General features: G+C 44.3%; 1 pseudogene; it reads left to right on the top strand.

Moving 5' to 3' along the window:
• Positions 1–11,592, top strand: part of LOC100966403 — a 13,494-nt pseudogene extending 1,902 nt beyond the window's left edge.
• The last annotated feature ends 8,681 nt before the right edge of the window (positions 11,593–20,273 follow it).

The raw sequence follows: 20,273 nt of genomic DNA, 5'->3' as shown, positions 1-20,273 counted from the left end.
CGCCGCGCCCGCCGGGAAGCGGAAGTGGGCGCGCGGCCCCGCCGAGCCGCTGCCGAGGGCCCGGGACCCCGGGGCTGGAGACGGAGGCCTCGTTCTAAATTACAATGGAGGACCAAGTGATATTCGGGAACCAAGGGCTTCATAGTAAATGATAATTGAGTATGCAAATACTGGAATTGTAGTGATAAGAAGTAAATTCGCTTTTTGCTGGTAAAAAAGAAAAATGTTAAAAAGCCATTTCCTAATCCACCTCCCCCAACGAAATCCGGCCGGCAGATGACATTCCTGAAAGGACCTGATGAAAACGGTGCCTCACTGATCTGTTTAGTTACTCTTAAGGCGATACCGTGGCTCTTTGGCATTTTATGAATAAGCTGAAAATATCCAAGGAAGCTGTTACATCGCAAGGGTAATCGTCTTTAGTGCCCTAAGACCAGAGATAACACCTCAGGCAGAAGGATCTTGCTTTCCTTCAGAAGCAACCTTCCAGTTCCCTGCGTTCTGCCTCTGTGTATTCATTTTCATTTTCTACACTGTGTTTTCTTACTTAAAACATGGTGTCGTTTTCTTTTACAACTCTTAACCTTGCTTGAATGGGCTGTTGGAGTATTGCCAGTGTGATTGAACTATTAGCTGTGACTTGGTGCTTAGCAAGAGTGCACAGCTGAACGGCGCTTCCTGGCTGTGGTAGCTGCTGTAAAGGTATCAGAGCGCCCGAAAGGAGGGCACTCTTCAGAATCAGCACTCGAGCTTTAGCACTTGAGCTTCTGGAACAAAATTTAATCACCGAAACAAGCCAGGAAGTTGGGATGACTTGCCCAAAGAGACAGTTAACATAACTAGTTGGAAGCAAGTGCAGGAGGAGAATCTACCGTAACAGCAGCTTGGGGGACTGAGGGATTGGCAGTGTCATCTGGTCCAGTGGCTCTTGCAACTTAGGAAAATGAAGCCCCAGGAAAACCTGATTGAGGACAGGCCTAGATCCCCTGTTATAGATTAGAAACAGTATTGGACTTGGAGCCAAGATGCTTTTGCAGAAGTCCCTGTAATCCCTTTAGTAAGTTACTTAACCTTTTTGAAGCCTCAGCCGTGGGTGACTGCACAACCGCCTCCTTTGAAGCCCCTTTGCTCCAAGAGCCTGCAGGAGCAGTCCACAGTGTGAGTGGCTAGTGCTCTAGGTGGTGGCTTGTGCCCCAGTCCCAAGCAGCACTGAACCCCAACTTAGTGCTTTGACCTGACTTCCTTTAGCCCCTTCCTCTTCTCTCTCCCCACTCTCCCCAGCCTTTCCCTCTACAACACTCGGCCTCAATTTATGCTGTAAAAAACAGTCAAGGCCTGGCACGGTGGCTCACGCCTATAATTCTAGCTCTCTGGGAGGCTGAGGTGGGTAAATCTCTTGAACTCAGAAGTTCGAGACCAGCTTGAGCAAGAGAGACCCCCACCTCCACTAAAATAGAGAGGCAGACATGCTTGTAGTCCCAGCTACTTGGGAGGCTGAGGCAAGAGGATCACTTGAGCCCAAAAGTTTGAGGTTGCTATGAGCTGTGATCCATGTCACTCTACCTAGGGCAGCAGAGTGAAACTCTGTCTCAAAAAAAAAAGTTGAGATTTTGTTTAGATTTTTAACCCTTAATCTATGAAGTTACCTTGGTACAAACTTTCATCCATCTGCCCTCTATCTGCCTTGCCCACTGTGTCCCTGTACTACCACAATGGCCAGTAGGAATGAGATTGGTGGAAAAAACAAGATTTAGAGAGGTCATGTCACTCATCCAAAGTTCTATAGGTGCCACAGAAAGAGCTGGACTCAACAAAGTTCTGTTCAATTCTAAGGATCAGCCCCTAATTGCTATGCTGTGTAGGACTCTCCCCCAGAAAGTTTCCTTTTATTACAAATGCAAGAGTTCTGCAGGAACTAGAAGTTATTTCTCCTGGAATACATCTCCTTCCATAATTTTTTTTTAAGTGGCAGAGTCTTATTCCATCACCCAGACTGGCTTGCAATGGCATGATCACAGCTCAATGCAGCCTTAAACTCCAGTGCTCAAGCAGTTGTCCTACGTCTGCCAACCAAAATGCTGGGATTACAGGTATGAGCTACTGTGCATGGCCCCCATCATAGTGTTTTATAAAAATCTCCTGTGCAGCTTAAAATCCCTCTCAACAGTGGCTCTTCGGCACATAGATGTTAAAATGTTTAACATCTTACAGGATCACAGAGAACTGATTTAAAAAATCACCTGGTTGGCACTGAATCAAGAAAGTGTTCATGTAAGTTTTGTTCTAAGGGCAACTCCCTAGGAACCCTCTGGCCTCTTGAGGACAGCATTTTAGAGACATGGATCACCACTCTGTATAGGTAGATCAATTCAATTGTATTTCAGACCTGGGCTCAAAACAGCAAACACGTCAATGTACTGACCTCTGTGCTCCAGGTAACTATTTGCTGTACCCGGGATTGCACAATTCAGGGATCTCAATGCAGCTGGCTTTGTGATGGGTGGCAGGTCTGACGCAGGTCAGCGGCAAGAAGACAGATACGCTGGCTCCATGGAAAAGCAGGCGTCTGCTATTCCAACAGGATTTCACAATGCACTGGTTAATGACAGAGAAATAATTTCACAAAATCTGTCCCTGGCTCTGATACTATGTGCGTGCATTTTAACAAAATATCTTAATAGGAGTTGCAAATAAATCAAAAACATAAAACATCTCTGACTCAAATGTGCATTTAGTTAATTAGGAAGAAGAAAAAATTGCTTTTGATTATTCAGCTTCAACTCCCATTAAATATTTTTGGCTGCTAATGTAGTTTTTATTGAAAACTCCTTCAAATCTTTCCAGAATCAGGTTGAATTTGTATCTTAATTTAACATTTTATTTTTATTTTTAGTTGACACATAATTGTGCATATTAATGAGGTATAGTGTACTACTTAGATATATGTATACAATGTTGTCATCATATCAGGGGATCCATCATCTCAAATAATTACTATTTTTTTGTGCTGGGAACATTCAAAATGCCAGGAACCTATAGTCCCAGCTACTTGGGAGGCTGAGGCAAGAGAATCGCTTGAGCCCATGAGTTTGACGTTGCTGTGGGCCATGATACCATGGCACTCTACTGAGGGTGACAAAGTGAGACTGTCTCAAAAAAAAAAAAAATCCTTTCTAGCTTTTGAACATATACAATAAATCTTCTCTAACTGTATTCCACCTATAGTACTATAGAACACTAGAACTTTTTTTTTTTTTTTTTTGAGACAGAGTCACAAGCTATGCCACTGCTGTGGCATCATAGCTCATAGCAACGGCTCAAGTGATACTCTTGCCTCAGTTTTTTTTCTATTTTTAGTAGATACAGGGTCTCACTTTTTGCTCAGGCTGATCTTGAACCCGTGAGCTCAAGCTATCCACCCACCTTAGCCTCCCAGGATGCTAGGATTACAGGCATGAACCACCACCCCAGCTAGAACACTAGAACTTACTCCTCTTAACGAGCTGAAATTTTGTATTGTTAACCAGCATCTCCTTGTCCTCCCCACCCATAAACATGGGTTTAGATTTCTGCCAATCTTTGTGGAATAAGAGGGTGATGTGCAACCCCCTGTTTTAAGGGGGCATAAATGTCTTTTGTCTTCTCCTTGGCAACTTTTTAATTACAGGAAAAGGAAGGAAGGAATAAGGGAAAGAGGGAGAGGAGGAAGGAAGGAAGGAAAGAAAGGAAGAAAGAAAGAAAATGGAAGGAAGTCAGCCAGAAGAGGTGTAGATTCTATGAACCTTGGATTTGAATTTGTAAAATATATATGTGTGATATACATTTTGAAAGGCAAAATTTATAATAGCAAAGAATTAGGGGAAATGCCCATATATGGTTAAAATTTTATGGGTCATCAGTAAGAGGAAATCCTATGCCATAATTTGAAAAATCATTTTCTCACCTCATGTGCTTTAGGACTTACCATCGACCCTCCGTAGTTGATCACCTCCCTATACTGATCACCTACTTATGTTGACCTGATTTTCACAAACCGGACATACCACATATACATATCAGCACAATAGGCCTAGTGCCTTATGTTGACCACCTCCGTATGTTGACCAGCTTGTTACAGTCCCTTGGGTGGTCAACTTACAGTTTCTACTGTACTATCTGGCTGCAATTAAAAGAATGCCCAGCTATCAGTATATTTATTTTCAATATAAACAAAATCTAGAAGTAGAGGTTCCAGTGTTGGGTAATTTAACACCTCAACAGTATCCAGGTCAGCTTCCCTGTGGTTCTCTTGGCTTTTCCCTCATAATTACAACATGGCTGCCATAGGTCTGGCCACCACATCCTCACACGTGCCATCCAAAGACAGGAAGGTTTGTTTTCTCCTTTTCCTCAGAGAAAACAATCTTTCTCAGAAGCCCTCTGTCAGGCTTCCTCTTGTGTTTCATATTCCTCCCAAAAATAAACACTGGGAAGAGAATGGCGTTAGCATGATTGGTTTAGAACAGGGTCAGCAAACAACTTCTGAAAAGGACCAGCCAGTAAATATTTCAGGCCTTACAAGGTGTACGGTCTCTGTCCTATCCGCTTAGCTCTGCTGTTGCACAGCCAAAGTGGCCACAGACACTGGAAACAAATGCGTGTGGCTGCATTCCACTCTCAGTGAACACTGAAATTTGAAGTTCATATATTTTTTTACCTATCACAAAACATCATTCTTCTGAGTTTTTTTCAACTAATTAAAACTGTAAAAAAAAAGAAAGAAAAAGAAACATTTTATGGCTTGAAGCCATACAAAAATAGATGGCAGGAAGATTTGGCTGGTAGGCTGCACTTTGTCAACCCCTGGATTGAAGTGAGAACTCATGCCTTTGGAACTGAGTCTACCCTCCCTGAGACATCATCACCCAAGCCTGGAAAAAAATAAGGGGAAGGGTGTGTTACATATAGGAATGTCCCCTATAGCATATTAAGAACATGAGAAAAATGCTAGGGATATACTAAATTTTTAAAAGCACATTACGTGTCAATATGGGCAGGATAGTTCCCACAAGTTATGTCTGTTGAAAACCCCTGCTGTTCACCAAGATCAATATTAGACAAGGCACCTCATAACATCTATTCCTGATCCCTCATTCTCAGCAACCAAATCAGAGCACTCTTTCCTATCAGTGACAGACCTTCCTTCAGCACCTGTCATGTGCTGTGTCAGTTCAAACTAAGCCCTAGAAATACAGAGTAGAAGAGACAATGGCTAGGCCCAAAGGACTCAACCCAAGTGGAAGAGAAGAAACAGGAATTACAATTTGAGGAGGGGGGTGCCAGAAGAGTGTGAATGAGAGACAGAAAAGAGGGGTCTAGGGAAGGCCCACGGGAGGCCTCCATGCCAAAGTAGGTTTTGTAAGGCAAGTGGCCCCTCCTTAAGCAGATGAAGCTCAGTGGGTGCATCACTCGGCTCTTAGTCACAGTCAGCAGAAGCTAACTGTCTGGTAAAGCACAAAAGGGGTTGGTTGAAAGGGCACTGGGGGCAGGAATGGTGGCTCATGCCTGGAATCCCAGACGTGGCTCTGTCGGTGTTAGATAATTTCCTAAAGTCTACTTTGCTTTAAATAAGAGAGGTATTATTCAGTTACTCTTAGAGCCACGTCCACATTCTTTAATAATGCTTTTATTTAGATGTAAAATCAAAACCATTTTTGAAAATGGTAATAAGATGCTTTTAGAGAAACAGAATGAACAATAATCTGCCTCATGGTACAACAAATTAAAAAATTCCTAAACTTACAAATATTTTACACTTAACCAAGTTAATAATTCAAAGTAAGCATTACACACATTTTATAACTATTTTTAAAAGTAACTGTAAGTAAAGGCCATTTTCTTTTTTCCTTTCCTCCTGCCATTAGAATAATTAGAAGTAACAAAATCTACTTATAATTGGTTCTGTTGGGTGTGCAGACTTATGGAAAGTATTATTTGAATAAATTTTCTTCTTCCTATTCCTCACCTTCACATCTGACAGCAATCCCTCCACCTTTTCAGAGTCAGCAAACGAGTAAATTGAACTTGAGCTGCTAAAGAAGTGCTGCTCAGCTTGAGGACTTAATCTATATCTTCACTGTCACAGTCTGGAGCAACAGCTCTGGTTTGGTCACTAGTACCCAGGGTGGACCAGATGATGCCAATGATGACAGATTGGTTGGCGTGGCAACCAGCACAATGGCCAACCTCTAGCCCTGACAGTTCTTACGTCTTTCTTTTTCTCTTCATGTATTTGGGAAGTTTATCTCAGTCTTCTTATGGAGAAGTCCTTTCTATAAACCCAGAAAGACAACTGAAGGGGGAAGGCTTTATGTTGTACCCTCAGAGAGGTTGTATATCTTGAGTGCTCGTAGCTCAGTGGGTAGGGCGCTGATCACATAGACCGAGGCTGGTTGGTTCAAACCCGGCCTGAGCCTACTAAACAACAACGACAACTGCAACAACAACAAAAAACAGCCGGGCATTGTGCAGGCACCTGTATTCCCAGCTACTTGGGAGGCTAGAGCAAGAGAATTGTTTAAGCCCAAGAGTTTGAGGTTGCCATGAGCTGTAATGCCACAGCGCTCTACCAAGGGCAACATAGTAAGACTCTGTCTCAAAAAAAAATTCCACTATTACAATGTCACTAGGCAACAGAAAAAAAAAATTCACTTGTGATTTAATACCAAAAAGTGTAAAAAGATGCTTAGTAGGATTTCTCTCATGCAAACTGGTGATAAGGATCAATGGCTCTGGGAAGAAATACTAAACTCTGGGCAGTCTCGGAAGAGCCTCCAAAGTGAGCTAATGCCTCCTTCTGGAATTCACCAGGAGGTGGCAAGACCTGTTGCCTCCCTCATCCCTCAACCTAACAATCCTAGCCCAGGCTGCCACCACCAGCCGGTGCTAAGAGAGGAATGGGGAAGGCGGAGGGAATGTCTGTCCTTGGGCATAGGCAGACCATGGGGGCAGGGAGAGTTAATGGCTGTCTAGAGGGGCCTATTACTTCTCTTCACAGAATGGAGAGGGGAGGTTCACCAGAAGCTTGAAGGGGACACATTTAGCTCTCTCCCCAGCTGGACACTTGTTCAGTGGCCCAGCATGCAGGCCCCTGGGGTGTGGTTACTGACTGGTCAGAGGTGAGCACCCTGAACAGGTCTCCTGGATATATGGCCTGATACTCATTTCTCACAAAGAGCTTGCTGAGGATGGACAGGGTTGGCCAGCAGGGTGGAAGAGCAGCGCAGGTGAAAGTGTTGTTTACAGGGAGGGGAGGAGACCTAGGGCTGCTCAGGGAGCCAAAGGACAGGGTATCCCACTTGGAAAGGGTTTGGGGGATGGCTGACAGCTGCCCCTCTCTGAGGGGATGCTATGCTAGGGGGAAGGCCAGGGCAAACCTGTACACACCCCCCTAGAAAACATCTCAACCTCCATCTCTGAGGAGCCCTTGCCTTGGCCAAGACCACTGTCACTGTCACACAGACCCACCGCAAGTCCAGTTCCAAAGGCAGGCCTGCCTTTCCTACACCCCTTTCCAGCCCATGCTAGAGGATCTAAACTCTGAAGAGGAGAGGAAGGAAGAAGAAATTGGAGTTGAAATTGGATTGGACGACATTATAGTAGACAAAGGATCAGGGAGTTCTAAGCTTGATCTAACCACCCTGTTTTAAGATGCAGCCCTGGCCCTCCTTATTCTTCTGTACGTTTTCATTTTCTGTAGCACATCACATGTTATATAATTTATGCCTTATTTGATTTCTTTTTACTGTCTTTCTCTTCTGCTCTCACTGCTAACCCCATTTCAGAATGTAAATTCCACAAGAGCAAGGATCTTTGTTCTGTGACTGATGTTTCCCTAGCTCCCCAGAACTATATCGTCCTCTGTGGCTACTTAATTACAGTGACATACAACTAAAAAGTTGGTTTTTTCGTGGTACTAGACACATTTGAAGTGGTCAGTAGCCACACATGGGTAGTGGCTACTCTATTGGGCAAGATAGATGTAGAAAAATTTCATCATTACCAAAACTCTTCTTGAACGTCAATGATCTAGAGCAATCGCTGGCACACTGTGGCTCTCGGTAGATGTAGATTGAAGTTCTGGCTTGTTTTTAAGACAAGATAGTCTAGTGGTTAAGAGAATGAGGTCTAAAGACAAATCGCTCTACTATTGGTAGTTGCGTGATGTTAGGTAAATTATTTTCTCTTTCTGTGCCATGGCTTCCTTATCTGTAGATAAATGTAACAGCAGTGTTCATAGAGTCTTGCGAAGATTCATGAGTTAATGAATTTAGGAACTGAAAATATTGTGTGGCACAAGATGGGAAAGCTCAATAAATGCTAATTTTTTTTTTTTTTTTTTTTTGAGACAGAGCCTCAAGCGGTCCCCTTGGGTAGAGTGCCCTGGCATCACAGCTCACAGCAACCTCCAACTCCTGGGCTCAAGCGAGTCTCTTGCCTCAGCCTCCCAAGTAGCTGGGACCACAGGTGTCCGCCACAACGCCCGGCTCTTTTTTGGTTGCAGCTGTCATTGTTGTTTGGCGGGGCCCGGGCTGGATTCGAACCCACCACCTTAGGTGTATGTGGTTGGCGCCTTAGCCACTTGAGCCACAGGCGCCGAGCCAAATGCTAACTTTTTAAGGGAAAGAGAGATTAAATACAGAAGGACCAAAGCAGTGAATGTGGGAAAAAACAAAAAAAAATTTCATGTTTTTCACTAAGTTGAAAGTGCTCAATAATCCCAATATAAAAGAACAATATAGGAACAAACTTAGATGTTGGAGTTGACTTGGAGCGACCAGTTAGACGTCTGTGTTTTTTTGCTGCTTCAGTGGGACATCTCTATGAACCTACTGCACTTCAAAACAAAAAGATGTCTGATATATTTTTATTTAAATTGTTTTGGGAACACTACAGTCCCAAATATTATAGTTCCATCCAATTACATTGATTAAACAAGCTGATTTACTAAGTTTTATTTATCCCCTGCCCACTCCATGAGTTTACTCCCGAGTAGCACATGATGCAGTGAGGAGAGCCCGTTCTCTGTCGATCACAGAGCCACACACAGGTGCTGAGGAGCAGCAGGGCAGAGGCACATAGCCCTGCCCAGAGGGCCAGGAAAGGCTGCTGGAGGTGGTGGTGTTGGCCTTGAAGTAGCAGTTTGGGAGGATAGAAGAAACAGACTGTATAACCTCAAGGAAGGGAGGAGACATGGCCACACCCAGGAACTGCTAGGACTCCAGGCAGGTTAGGAAGAGAGGTGACAGGAAGGGGACCAGCAAAGGAGGCAAGGCTGACCTTGAAGGGTCCCACTGGGCCTGCTAAGTGAATATGTGGGGTTTATTCAGAGGGGGAGAGGAAGCCCTGAGCAATGCAGAGTGCATGTGAGTGTGCATGTGTAGAGAGGTAGCTCTGAGAGGATGCTGACAGCAGGGACTCTGGGTATACACTGTCCTTGCAGCTTGGCTGTCCCACCTGACACTCTGTGATGCTGGAAGCTCCTATAAACCTCAAATTCCTTGTTTTAAAACAGGCCAAGTGGTATTACCGGCCTTACAGAACCTAGTGAAGGTGAGATGAGATAGGACGCACAAAGCACTCAGTACACTGACACACGGTCAATGTTCAGTAAATGCTGACTATTGTTACTATTGATCGTGTCAATAATTAACAGTTAAGTTTCTTGTTTGCCTCATTTTTTATGATTAAGTGATAAGTGGATGAATTAATTTTGTCACTGCAAAATATTATTTGTGTGAAAATAGAAAATATAAACATTTGTGTATACATTCAATGACTATTCAGTGGCCATGAACAGTGTTCCAGACATAGTCCTCAGCTCCGGGGATAAGGCAGTGAACGAGACTGACAAAGGTCCCTGCTCCCTCAGAGTTACTTTCTAGTGAAGAGGTAGATGATGAAAAAGGAAACGTCATGATTAACAAGCTCTGTAAGCACCGCAAGTGCTTGTGTCATGATTTATCCCAAGTGTATAAGGCAGGGCCTACCATCAGGCCCTCAATGAACATGGTGAGCCAATGGAAGGAGATGATTTCAGATGGTGCTTGGTGCTAGGAGTTACACACAGGGTGATGTGGCAGAGGGAAAGGCTGGCTTTGCTGGACATGGTGCACTGTTGAGCTGTGGTAGAATGATGTAAAGGAGTCAATCAGGACAACCTTTGGAAGGCTATTCCAGGCAAGAAAATATCCCATGCCAAAGCTAAAGGTCCTCTGGCAGGGCCACCCTGGGCCTGCACAAGGGAAGACAGAGGGGAGTGAATGGTCCCCAGCTGTACAGGGGCCAATCATTTGTGGGTCATTGTCATACATGTGCGTGTATGACACACACTCACATGTCTTTTATCTATCATGAGATTGTGCCTGCCTCCAGAGGGCACCTGAACGCTACAAATGCTAAGGGTCAGCTGGGGTTAACACTTAGGCAGAGAAGCAGTTTCCTGAGGGCATAACCTGAGAGGTCTGGGGGAAAACATAAAGAAGGCTCAGGGCCTGTAGTTCCGAGGCTAGGGCGCCAGCCACATACCCTGAAGCTGGTGGGTTGGAATCCAGCCCAGGCCTGCCAACAACAGTGACAACTACAACCAAGAAACAGCCAGGCGTTGTGGCGGGCGCCTATAGTCCCAGCTACTTGGGAAGCTGAGGCAAGAGAATCACTTAAGCCTAAGAGTTTGAGGTTGCTTGAGCTGTGACGCCATGGCACTCTACCCAGGGCAACAGCTTGAGACTTTGTCTCAAAAAAGAAAAAGAAAAGAAAAGAAAACCATCTCAGCTGAAGCTAACAGCCTTTGCTTATAAGCACATCTTTTAAAAATTAAATGTTCTTGGTCGGATATCGTTACGAACCAGATCAAGGCTGTTCCATCAGTGTTTTCAGATGCCCAGGGATCGCGGCTGGTGGGGCACAGTTAGAGGCTGTGGTAAGAAACGCTGAGTTTGCTACCTGGAAACTCTGGAAAAGGTGCTGTGCCTGAGGAACAATGTCATTGTTAAGCAAGGCTTTTCCTTCCTAAGGTTTGGAACTTCAGGAGTGCTGAGTACCTGCAGGCACTACAAGACAAAGCCCACCCATGGCATTGGAAGATACAAGCACCTAATTAAAGCACAAGAGCCCAAGAAAAAGAGGACAATAGTGGAAGTGAGGTGCGTTAATTTGGGGACAGATTATGAATATGGTGTTTTAAACATTCACCTGACTTCCTATGACCTGACCCTGGCAGAGAGTTATGCCCAATATGTTCACAACCTCTGCAACCAACTCTCCAGTAAAGTTGAGGAAAGTTCTGCCATGCCTACCAAAACCATGGAGGTGTGTGTTGCAGCTGCCAGACCAAGGCAACAAAATAGTACTGGACTCAGTCCTTACCACCATGAGTGACTGGTTCAGATCGGTGGTTTGAGTGCTACATTTGCAGAGATTTTCTTGGAAATAATCCAAAGAAATCTTCCTGAAGGGGTCAGATTGCTAGTGAAGGAGCAGACGGAAGAAGACTTCAAGGGATGGCTCAAAGCTCGGCCAGAACTGGAAGAACTGTTGGCCAAGCTGAACTAGCTATTGCAGACCTGCAGTGTGCCAGCAGTGGTCATACTGAGTGCCAAGGAGAGAGGAGCTTTCCGATGGTCACAGTTAGGCAGGAGACGGGTGACCCTAACCCTAAGATTTCATAAGTTCTCATTCCTACCACCAGGAATGCCTTCTCTCCTCTGTGGCACGGCTATGCTTGCCAGTTGTTACAACTAACCCTAACTGTCCTTCGTCTAATAAAAATTTGCTATTGCTGATGTGTGTGCAAAAACAAAAACAAATTAAATGTTCTTGAGATAACTAGTACAGTTAAGCAGCAATCTGAGCTTCATACATTAATATTAGGTTAAATATTCAACTTTTCTGGTGGGCAGATGAGAGAGGGGGAGTTTGACAGGTAGCAAGGGGGAAGAGGGAAGGAAATGCTTATTTAGAATGGTCTTGGCTGCCAGGCCTGGGGGAGACCCAAAGCGAGGAGGCTCTGAGAAGCCGGGGGTGAATGTGGAGACAGGCCACACAGGAGAGACTAGCATGAAAAGGTAAAGGGGTGGTGGGGAGAGGGGGACTGGCAGAGGCTAGGTCTAGTACTACCAGCCACTTCTGAATTTTACCTGAGGACCGTTCTGCCTGGTCACATCTCTGTCATCTCCAAAGACCCTTTGCTAAGCACCGATTCAACATAGTTCCCTGTCATGCTGTGCAGTGCACATTAATGTGACATGATCCTGGTCTTTGATGAACTTAAAATCCAAAGCAATTTTACATACAAATGTAATAGAACTTCTGTAGTTAACCTCCCTACACTGACCACCTCCTTAAGCTGACCTTTGGACAAATAAATCGAAGTAGGTAGCTGAAACTGCTGGGTGAGTGAGTTTATTTTGCAGGCTTATTTCTCAAAGAGGTGACCTCAGTGTAGCAATGCCATTGTTGGCCTGGCTGGTTGGATTTCCAAATATTGACTCCTCCTAGGCTCCTTGTTGAAGAGATTCATGCCTCCACTGTGACACATGATTACCCTGTGTTGGATAATCCCGATGCCATTGAAAAAATTAAATGAAATAGCAATGTAAATTGTTTAGTATGCAACGAGGGCATTGGTGGCATTATTATTGTCATTACCATAAGGCAGACATCTATGCTGCTTGCCAATTTTGTAAGAAAAAGTTTTGCATACTTTTTTTTTTGAGACAGAGTTTCACTGTGTCACCCTGGGTAGAATTGGAGGTTGCTGATTCTCTTGCCTCAGCCTCCCAAGTAGCTGCGACTACAGGCACCCACCACAACGCCTGGCTATTTTTGTTGTTGTTGTTGTCGCAGTTGTCATTGTTGTTTAGCTGGCCCGGGCCAGGTTCCCATCCGCCAGCCTTGGTGTATGTGGCTGGCGCCGTAACCACTATACTACGGGCACTGAGCCAACATAGTTTTTTTATAAAGAAGCATCAAAAGTTCATTCAGGGCAGTGGCTCACGCCTATAATCCTAAGCACTCTGGGAAGGTGAGGTAGGTGGATTGCTTGAGGCCAGGAGTTCAAAACCAGCCTGAGCAAGAGTGAGACCCTATCTCTACTAAAAACTAGCTGAGTGTTGTGGTGGGCACCTGTAGTCCCAACCACTCGGGAAGCTGACGCAGGAAGACCTCTTGAGCCCAGGAGTTTGAGGTTGCTGTAAGCTAGGCTGATATCAGGGTACTCTAGCCTGGAGCAACAGAGTGAGACTCTGTCCCCTGCCAAAAGAAACTAAGAGCCTCCTAACAAACTGGGGTGTTTGCATATTTGTGTATGTATATATATGGAATACTATGCAGAAACTAAAAAAGATGGAGACTTTACATCTTTTGTATTAACCTAGATGGAGGTGGAACACATTCTTCTTCTTCTTTTTTTTTTTTTTGTAGAGACAGAGTCTCACTTTGTTGCCCTCGGTAGAGTGCTGTGGCTTCACACAGCTCACAGCAAACTCTAGCTCTTGGGCTTAGGGGGTTCTCTTGCCTCAGCCTCCCGAGTAGCTGGGACTACAGGCTACCTGCCACAACGCCCGGCTATTTTTTTGTTGCAGTTTGGCAGGGGCCGGGTTTGAACCCGCCACCCGCAGTACATGGGGCCGGCGCCCTACTCAATGAGCCACAGGCGCCACCCCACATTCTTCTTAATAAAGCATCACAAGAATGGAGAAGCAAGAATCCATTGTATTCACTTCTAGTATGAAGGCAGTAGATGAGCTAATACAGGGGGGTAGAGGAATGATGGAGTGGGGAGGAGGGGGGTGGGGGTCACAGTGTATGGCACACCTCTTGGGAGTGGGACACAATGATAAGAGGGACTTCATCTAACAAATGTAATCAGTGTAATCTAATTATTTGTAGCCCCAATGAATCCCAAACCATAAAAAGAAATTAATTAAGTTAAATAAAAAAGAGCCTCCTGTGACTTTCCTCTGTCTCCATTCGCAGTAACTCCGTCTCTGTAAAAAATAGAAAAATTAACTGGGTGTGGTGGTGTGCATCTGTAATTCCAGCTGCCAAGGAAGCTAAAGCAGGAGAATCTCTTGAGCCTAGGAGTTTGAAGTTGCAGTGAAACTGTGATGACACCATTGCACTGTAGCCCAGGCAGCAGAACAAAGCTCTGTCTCAAAAACAAACGAACAGAAAATAAAAAATCCCAGGTTAGTTCAGAGATGACTTTAGGGAAAAGGATTATTTTGCACATAAAGTATATAGGTTCATATACATATTTATTGGGAAATGAAGTCATATATGTAAGAAATCCTAGTGACTAAAATGCAATTTAGTATATAAATTAAATTTGATTGCCTAGTATACTCGGACAAAAAGTGGGATAAAACAGAGGCCTGGCACAGTGGCTCATGCCTGTAATCTTAGCACTCTGGGAGGACAAGGGTAGATCGCCTGAGCTCAGGAGTTTGAGGCCAGCCTGAGCAAGAGTGAGACCCCCTCCCCCCAGCCTGAGCAAGAGTGAGACCCTATCTCTAAAAATAGCTGGGTGTTATGGTGGGTGCCTGTACTCCTAGCTACTCAAGAGGCTGAGGCGAGAGAATCGCTTAACCCAAGAGTTTGAGGTTGCTGTGAACTATAATGCCACAGTGCTCTACTGAGAGTGACCAAGTGAAACTTGGCCAACCCCCCCCCCCCAAAAGAGCGAGACCTCCATCTCTACTCAAAATAGAAAAAGTATGGCCAGGTGCAGCGCCACCTATAGTCTCAGCTAGTAGGGGAGGCTGAGGCAGGAGGATTGATCACTTGAGCCCAAGAGTTTGAGGTTGCTGTGAGCTATGATGCTACGGCACTCTACCCAGGGTGACAGAATGAGACTCTGTCTCAAATAAATAAATACATAAATAAATAAGTCAGAGAATTTCATACATTTTGATGAATACATATGTAAGCAAGGAGCCATGCTGCCTGTAAACCTCACTTGTCTGTGACATTTTGCTACATTTGTGTCCTGCGATTAGGGACCCTTTCATGGTTCACTAGCAGGAACACAAATGTCAGATTGACAGAATATTACTAACTTTTTCTGAAGAAAAAGGTTATTTTCCAAATGTGTTATTCATTTATTCACTTACCTCTTTCCAAGCTGTATCATTTACTGTATCTAAAGTGCTCCTTAGAATTAGCAGAGTAATTAAATAATGTTAGAAATGAATCAGGAGGAGATTAAACATTATGGGAAGGAAGTACCCTGAGATGAAGTCCAGCTGCTTGTGCTATTAAGCTAATCCGTTATGTTAATATCTTTGCTGTAATTTCGTAACTTTGTATAATAGCCTGTTTTCAACACTTCTGTATTCTGTTGACTACTAGGTATAACATAGTTTTTCAGCTTTGTCAACCACTAGCCATTGAATCCAACCTCTAACTCATTAGCTATCAACTTTCAAATGATCGTTTATTCACGACTAAAGTTTTCTTTGCCCTTTCTCAATGTCTTGCCATACTCTTAATGCACAGCTTTGCAGACTCGGATGTTGTTAGTTGAACTTCAGTATGTTGTCATTTCAGGCTAGAATGATGCCAAAGAAACACAAGGAGTGGTGCTCATTGAGTGGGCATGAGAAGCTGGGAAAGAGACCAGCTTCCACCTTCAGAGTCAGGAAGCGTGTGGGTGGCACTCACCAGCCATGGGACTCACATGGCTTTTCTGAGGCTCACTTTTTTCTTTACTGAACTGGGTATAAAAATCTTTGCTCTGCCGACCATGATTGTTATGATAATCAAACTAAATAATGTATATGGCAGTTTTTTAAAAAATTTTATATTATTCAGAATATGAAGTTCTTAGATCACTAAGGTGGTCAGAAATTAAACAAAAGAAACCATCAGAATAGGGTGGCGCCTGTGGTTCAGTGGATAGGACACTGGCCCCATATACCAAGGGTGGTGGGTTCAAACCTGGCCCCGGCCAAATGGCAACAAAAAATAGCCAGGCGTTATGGCAGGCACCTGTAGTCCCAGCTACTTGGGAGGTTGAGGCAAGAGAATTGCCTAAGCCCAGGAGTTGGAGGTTGCTGTGAGCTGTGACGCCACAGCACTCTACCAAGGGCAATAAAGTGAAACTCTGTCTCAGAAAGAAAGAAAGAAAGAAAGAAAGAAAGAAAGAAAGAAAGAAAAGAAACCATCAGAATAGACTGCTTAAGTGAATGGACTTAGTTTAAAGTTTCCTAAGACGTGGTAGTAAGTCTGAAAAATGATCCCCCAGTGAGCCATACCTGCTGGTACTCGGAGGGAAGTGTAGCCCCTTCCCTTTGAATTTGGGCTGGACCTGTGACTCATTTTACACCAATATAATACAGCGGAAGTGATGCTCTGTGGCTTTCAATGCTTTAGTCTGGGCCTCATGAAATGCTCATCATGAGGCAAGCCAGCTGCTGGTAAGAAGTCCAGTATATGAGAGGCCATGCTGTGAGGAAGCCCAGGGTAGAGAGGTAGAGAAGCCTATGTGGAGAGGCCATGGGTGCAGGCTGGAGATGGAGATGCCCAACCACCCTCTGTTTCTTCCAGCTATTCCAGCTGAGGCATCAGTTATATGGGTAAAGAAACCTTCTTGGACATCCAGTCCAGCCTACCTGCTTTCTGAGGATAACCACATGAGTAGACCCAGCTAAGCCCAGTCAATCACAGAATCAGGTGAGATAATAAATTGTTATTTTAAGCTACTAAGTTTTAGGGTGGTTTGTTGTATAGGAATCAAAACCTAGAATATAGAACAATTTCTTTTTTTCATTTTCATGGAAGGCTTGTTGAGTTAATTAGTACATAATGTCATAAGACATCTAGGACAAAGTCCCTGATCAGTATCAGGAGAGATTTCAATTGCTTTCTGTGTGTTGGTGAAGTTGAATTGTTTCTAGAATGTGCATTTCAAGGGAGCACCTGAAAGAAAAAGGTGAATCAGTCCCCAACAGAAAGTTAAAAGAGGAAAAGCAGGATTTTTGTTGCTGTCATAAATGATTAGACAATTGCACAAGTTATAGTTTTTCAAAGGACAGACTTTTAAAATTATTTTTGGAATTTATCAAAGTTATTATGGCTTTGTAGCCAGTTAGAACCACCCTGTTATCCTTTTCATAAAAATCAGGTTTATTGAGACATAATTTATGTGTAGTAAAATTTGCATTTTGTAAGTATACAAATTTATGAGTTTTGATAAATGTGAAAAGTCATATAAATATCACCAGAATCTTAGCATAGGAGGTTAAAACAGAGGGGACTTCCTTTTCATTGCTAGCTCAAGTAAACTAGGCCTCTTCTGATTGGTGGCTGTGAATCTCATGACTTTGGAAAACTGATATCCTTTCAAAGTTCAGTTTGATTACTTGGTGCATAGCATAAGCGACTCCATTCTGGTTTAGTCTGGTCTGCTGGGACCTAGTGCAGGAAGCTCATCCAAAACAATGGCTTCCCATAAACTTAAATAACTTAAAAACAGAAAAGTGCATGAACCATAAATGTTTTTGTTTTTATTATTTTGAGACAGTCTCACTATGTCACCCTTGGTACAATGCCATGGCATCACATGTTAGTTTGGTGGCCCGGGTTGGGCTCAAACCGCCAGCCTCAGTGCATGTAGCTGGAGCCCTATCCACTGAGCTACTGGTGCTGCCACCATAAATGTATTGATGAAAATGTACTTAATGAATGTTCACACAGTTAATTCATCCATGTAAACAACCACCTGGATCAAGAAATAGAATATTCACAGTAGGGCATACTTGATATCCTTTGATATCCAGTGGAAAATCCATTCTTCAGTATAATCAGTCCTTCCAAATCACATTTAATGCCTATTTCATCTTTTTTCAATTTCTGTACTACCCCTCCTGTCTCTCCTATGAAATGAAGTGTTGCCCTATTCTAAAATCACAAGAGCCAAATAAATAGATCATTAAATTTGTTTATTTTTTATGTTTTTTTAATTAAATCAAACACGTAGATCATGTATACATTAATGCACTTATGGAGTACAATGTGCTGATTTCATATAGAATTAGGAATGCTTACATCACACTGGTTAATATATACCTCATCTCATTTACTTATTGTGTTAAGACATTTATACTCTAGACTAAGAGATCCGACATGTACCCTTGCATTATCCACCACTGGTGTGATCCCACCATTCACCATCCCTCCATCTGACCTCTCCCCTCCCTTCCCATCCCCCTCCCCCCTCCTTCATCCTGGGCCATAGTTGTGATCTATTCTTCATATCAAAGTCTGACTGATTGTAAATTGGTTTCACAATAGTCCTGAGTACATGGGATATTTTTTCTTTCCTGGGTCCAACCGACACCACCCTCCCCTTCGTGCTCATCCCGGCGGCCCGCGGCCCGCCCCACGAGCTCCTCGCTGGGGACCCAAGTCCGCGCCCGGCCCGCCCTCCCCGCGCTGCCCCGGGGCCCCCGTGAGGCCGCCGGCGCCCGGCAGCGGCCTAGGGCTGCCTCGGAAACAGTTAAGACCGAAGACCAGCGCAACCAGGAGAAGGCGCAGCGTGAGGCCAACAAAAAGATCGAGAAGCAGCTGCCGCAGGACAAGCTGGTTTACCAGGCCACGCACCGCCTGCTGCTGCTGGGTGCTGGAGAATCTGGTAAAAGCACGGCGAAGAGGACCTGCAGGCTGCAAGAAGCAACAGCGATGGAATATATTATTCCTAGACGATGGCTACATCTTCCCGGCTTTTTCCTATCACAATTTGCACGCTGGAATTGCCCCATCTTAGGAACTTCTAATAAGAATACTATTCTGTGTTGGGGGGAGGGGGAGGAAGGGGGGGGATGTGGCTTCTACTACCTGATCTTTAAAGATGATTGAAAAAAACAAAAATGGAATGACATTAAATTTAATTCTGTCTTTTGACAAACTTATACTTCAATTAAAAAAAAGTTTATTAAAAAAAGGACAAAGTAAGCATCCCTGAGTGCACTGTAGCATTCATGTAAGTGGATCTCAGGAAGCTCAATGTAAGCTGTGTTTTCATTGCCACAAAAATTCACTTTCCAACTTGGTTAGTTTTCAGGAGGACAAGGGAAAATGCTAATTTTGGACTCCCAGTATAAGCTAGTGTGCCGCATGTGCCCCATTAGTCCGCATTCCTCTCCAGGTTTATGCTCATTGTCAAGTTATAGAACCCCTCATGTCTTCTGTCTTCATGGGGGCAGGAAAAAAACCAAGTCTCTCTTGCATCTTTTTATCCTTAAAGGTATATATATATATATATATTTTATTATTTTTTTTTTGGCCAGGGTTGGGTTTGAACCCGCCACCTCCGGCATATGGGGCCGGCGCCCTACTCCTTTGAGCCACAGGCGCTGCCCCTTATATTTATTTTTTTAGAGACAGGGGCTTCTTCTGTCACCCAAGCTGTAATGCAATGGGGTCATAAAAGCGCCCTGCAGCCTCCAACTCCTGAGCTCAAAGGATCCTGCTGGCTCACACTCCCAAGTAGCTGAGACCATAGGCAGGGCCACCATGCCTGATTTTTTTTTTTTTTTTTTGATTTGTGGGGCACTCCCAAGTAGCTGACACCACTCACCATGCCTGACTTTTTCCTGGGCCTCCCAAAGTGTTGAGATTACAGGTGTGAGCCATCACAACCAGCTTTAAAGTCATCTTTGAAAAATGAAATAGATGTCTCATGTTTTGACTTTACATCAAGAATAAGGGCTGATGGCTGAGTGCTGTGGCTCACGCCTGTAATCCTAGCACTCTGAGAGGTCGAAGCAGGTGGACTGCTTGAGCTCCGTCAGACCAGCCTGAGCAAGAGTGTGACACGCCCCCCGCCCCCCACCACACCGTCTCTACTAAAAATGGAAGAAACAAAACCACCAGCTCAGCATTGTGGAAGGCGCCTGTAGTTACAGCTACTACGAGGCCGAGGCAGGCGGATCTCCTGAGCCCGGGAGTTTGAGGGTGTTGCGAGCTGTGGCGTCACAGCACTCTACCCAGGGTAGAGTGAAACTCTACCTGAAAGTCTGTCCAAAAACAACAGCTGAAAAGAAAACTGAGGGGCAGCATGTCCTATGGTAAAATATTTTTAAACCTATTTGGTGGCCTTGGCTCATTTTAAGACATGTTGAACTCTTTTCCCCAAAAGAACTTAGTTATTTGTCGGCTGAGCTCGAGCAATCCACCCGCCTCCGCCAAGGTTACGGGCGTCGTTGCTAAAGCACCCGGCCATCAGCAGTTTT

This window comes from Otolemur garnettii, unplaced genomic scaffold, assembly GCF_000181295.1.
Source record: "Otolemur garnettii isolate 467f Iridium unplaced genomic scaffold, OtoGar3 scaffold00154, whole genome shotgun sequence".
Classification (NCBI taxonomy): domain Eukaryota; kingdom Metazoa; phylum Chordata; class Mammalia; order Primates; family Galagidae; genus Otolemur; species Otolemur garnettii.
Note: the sequence above shows the minus strand (reverse complement) of the source record. Positions and strands in the feature narration are given on the sequence as shown.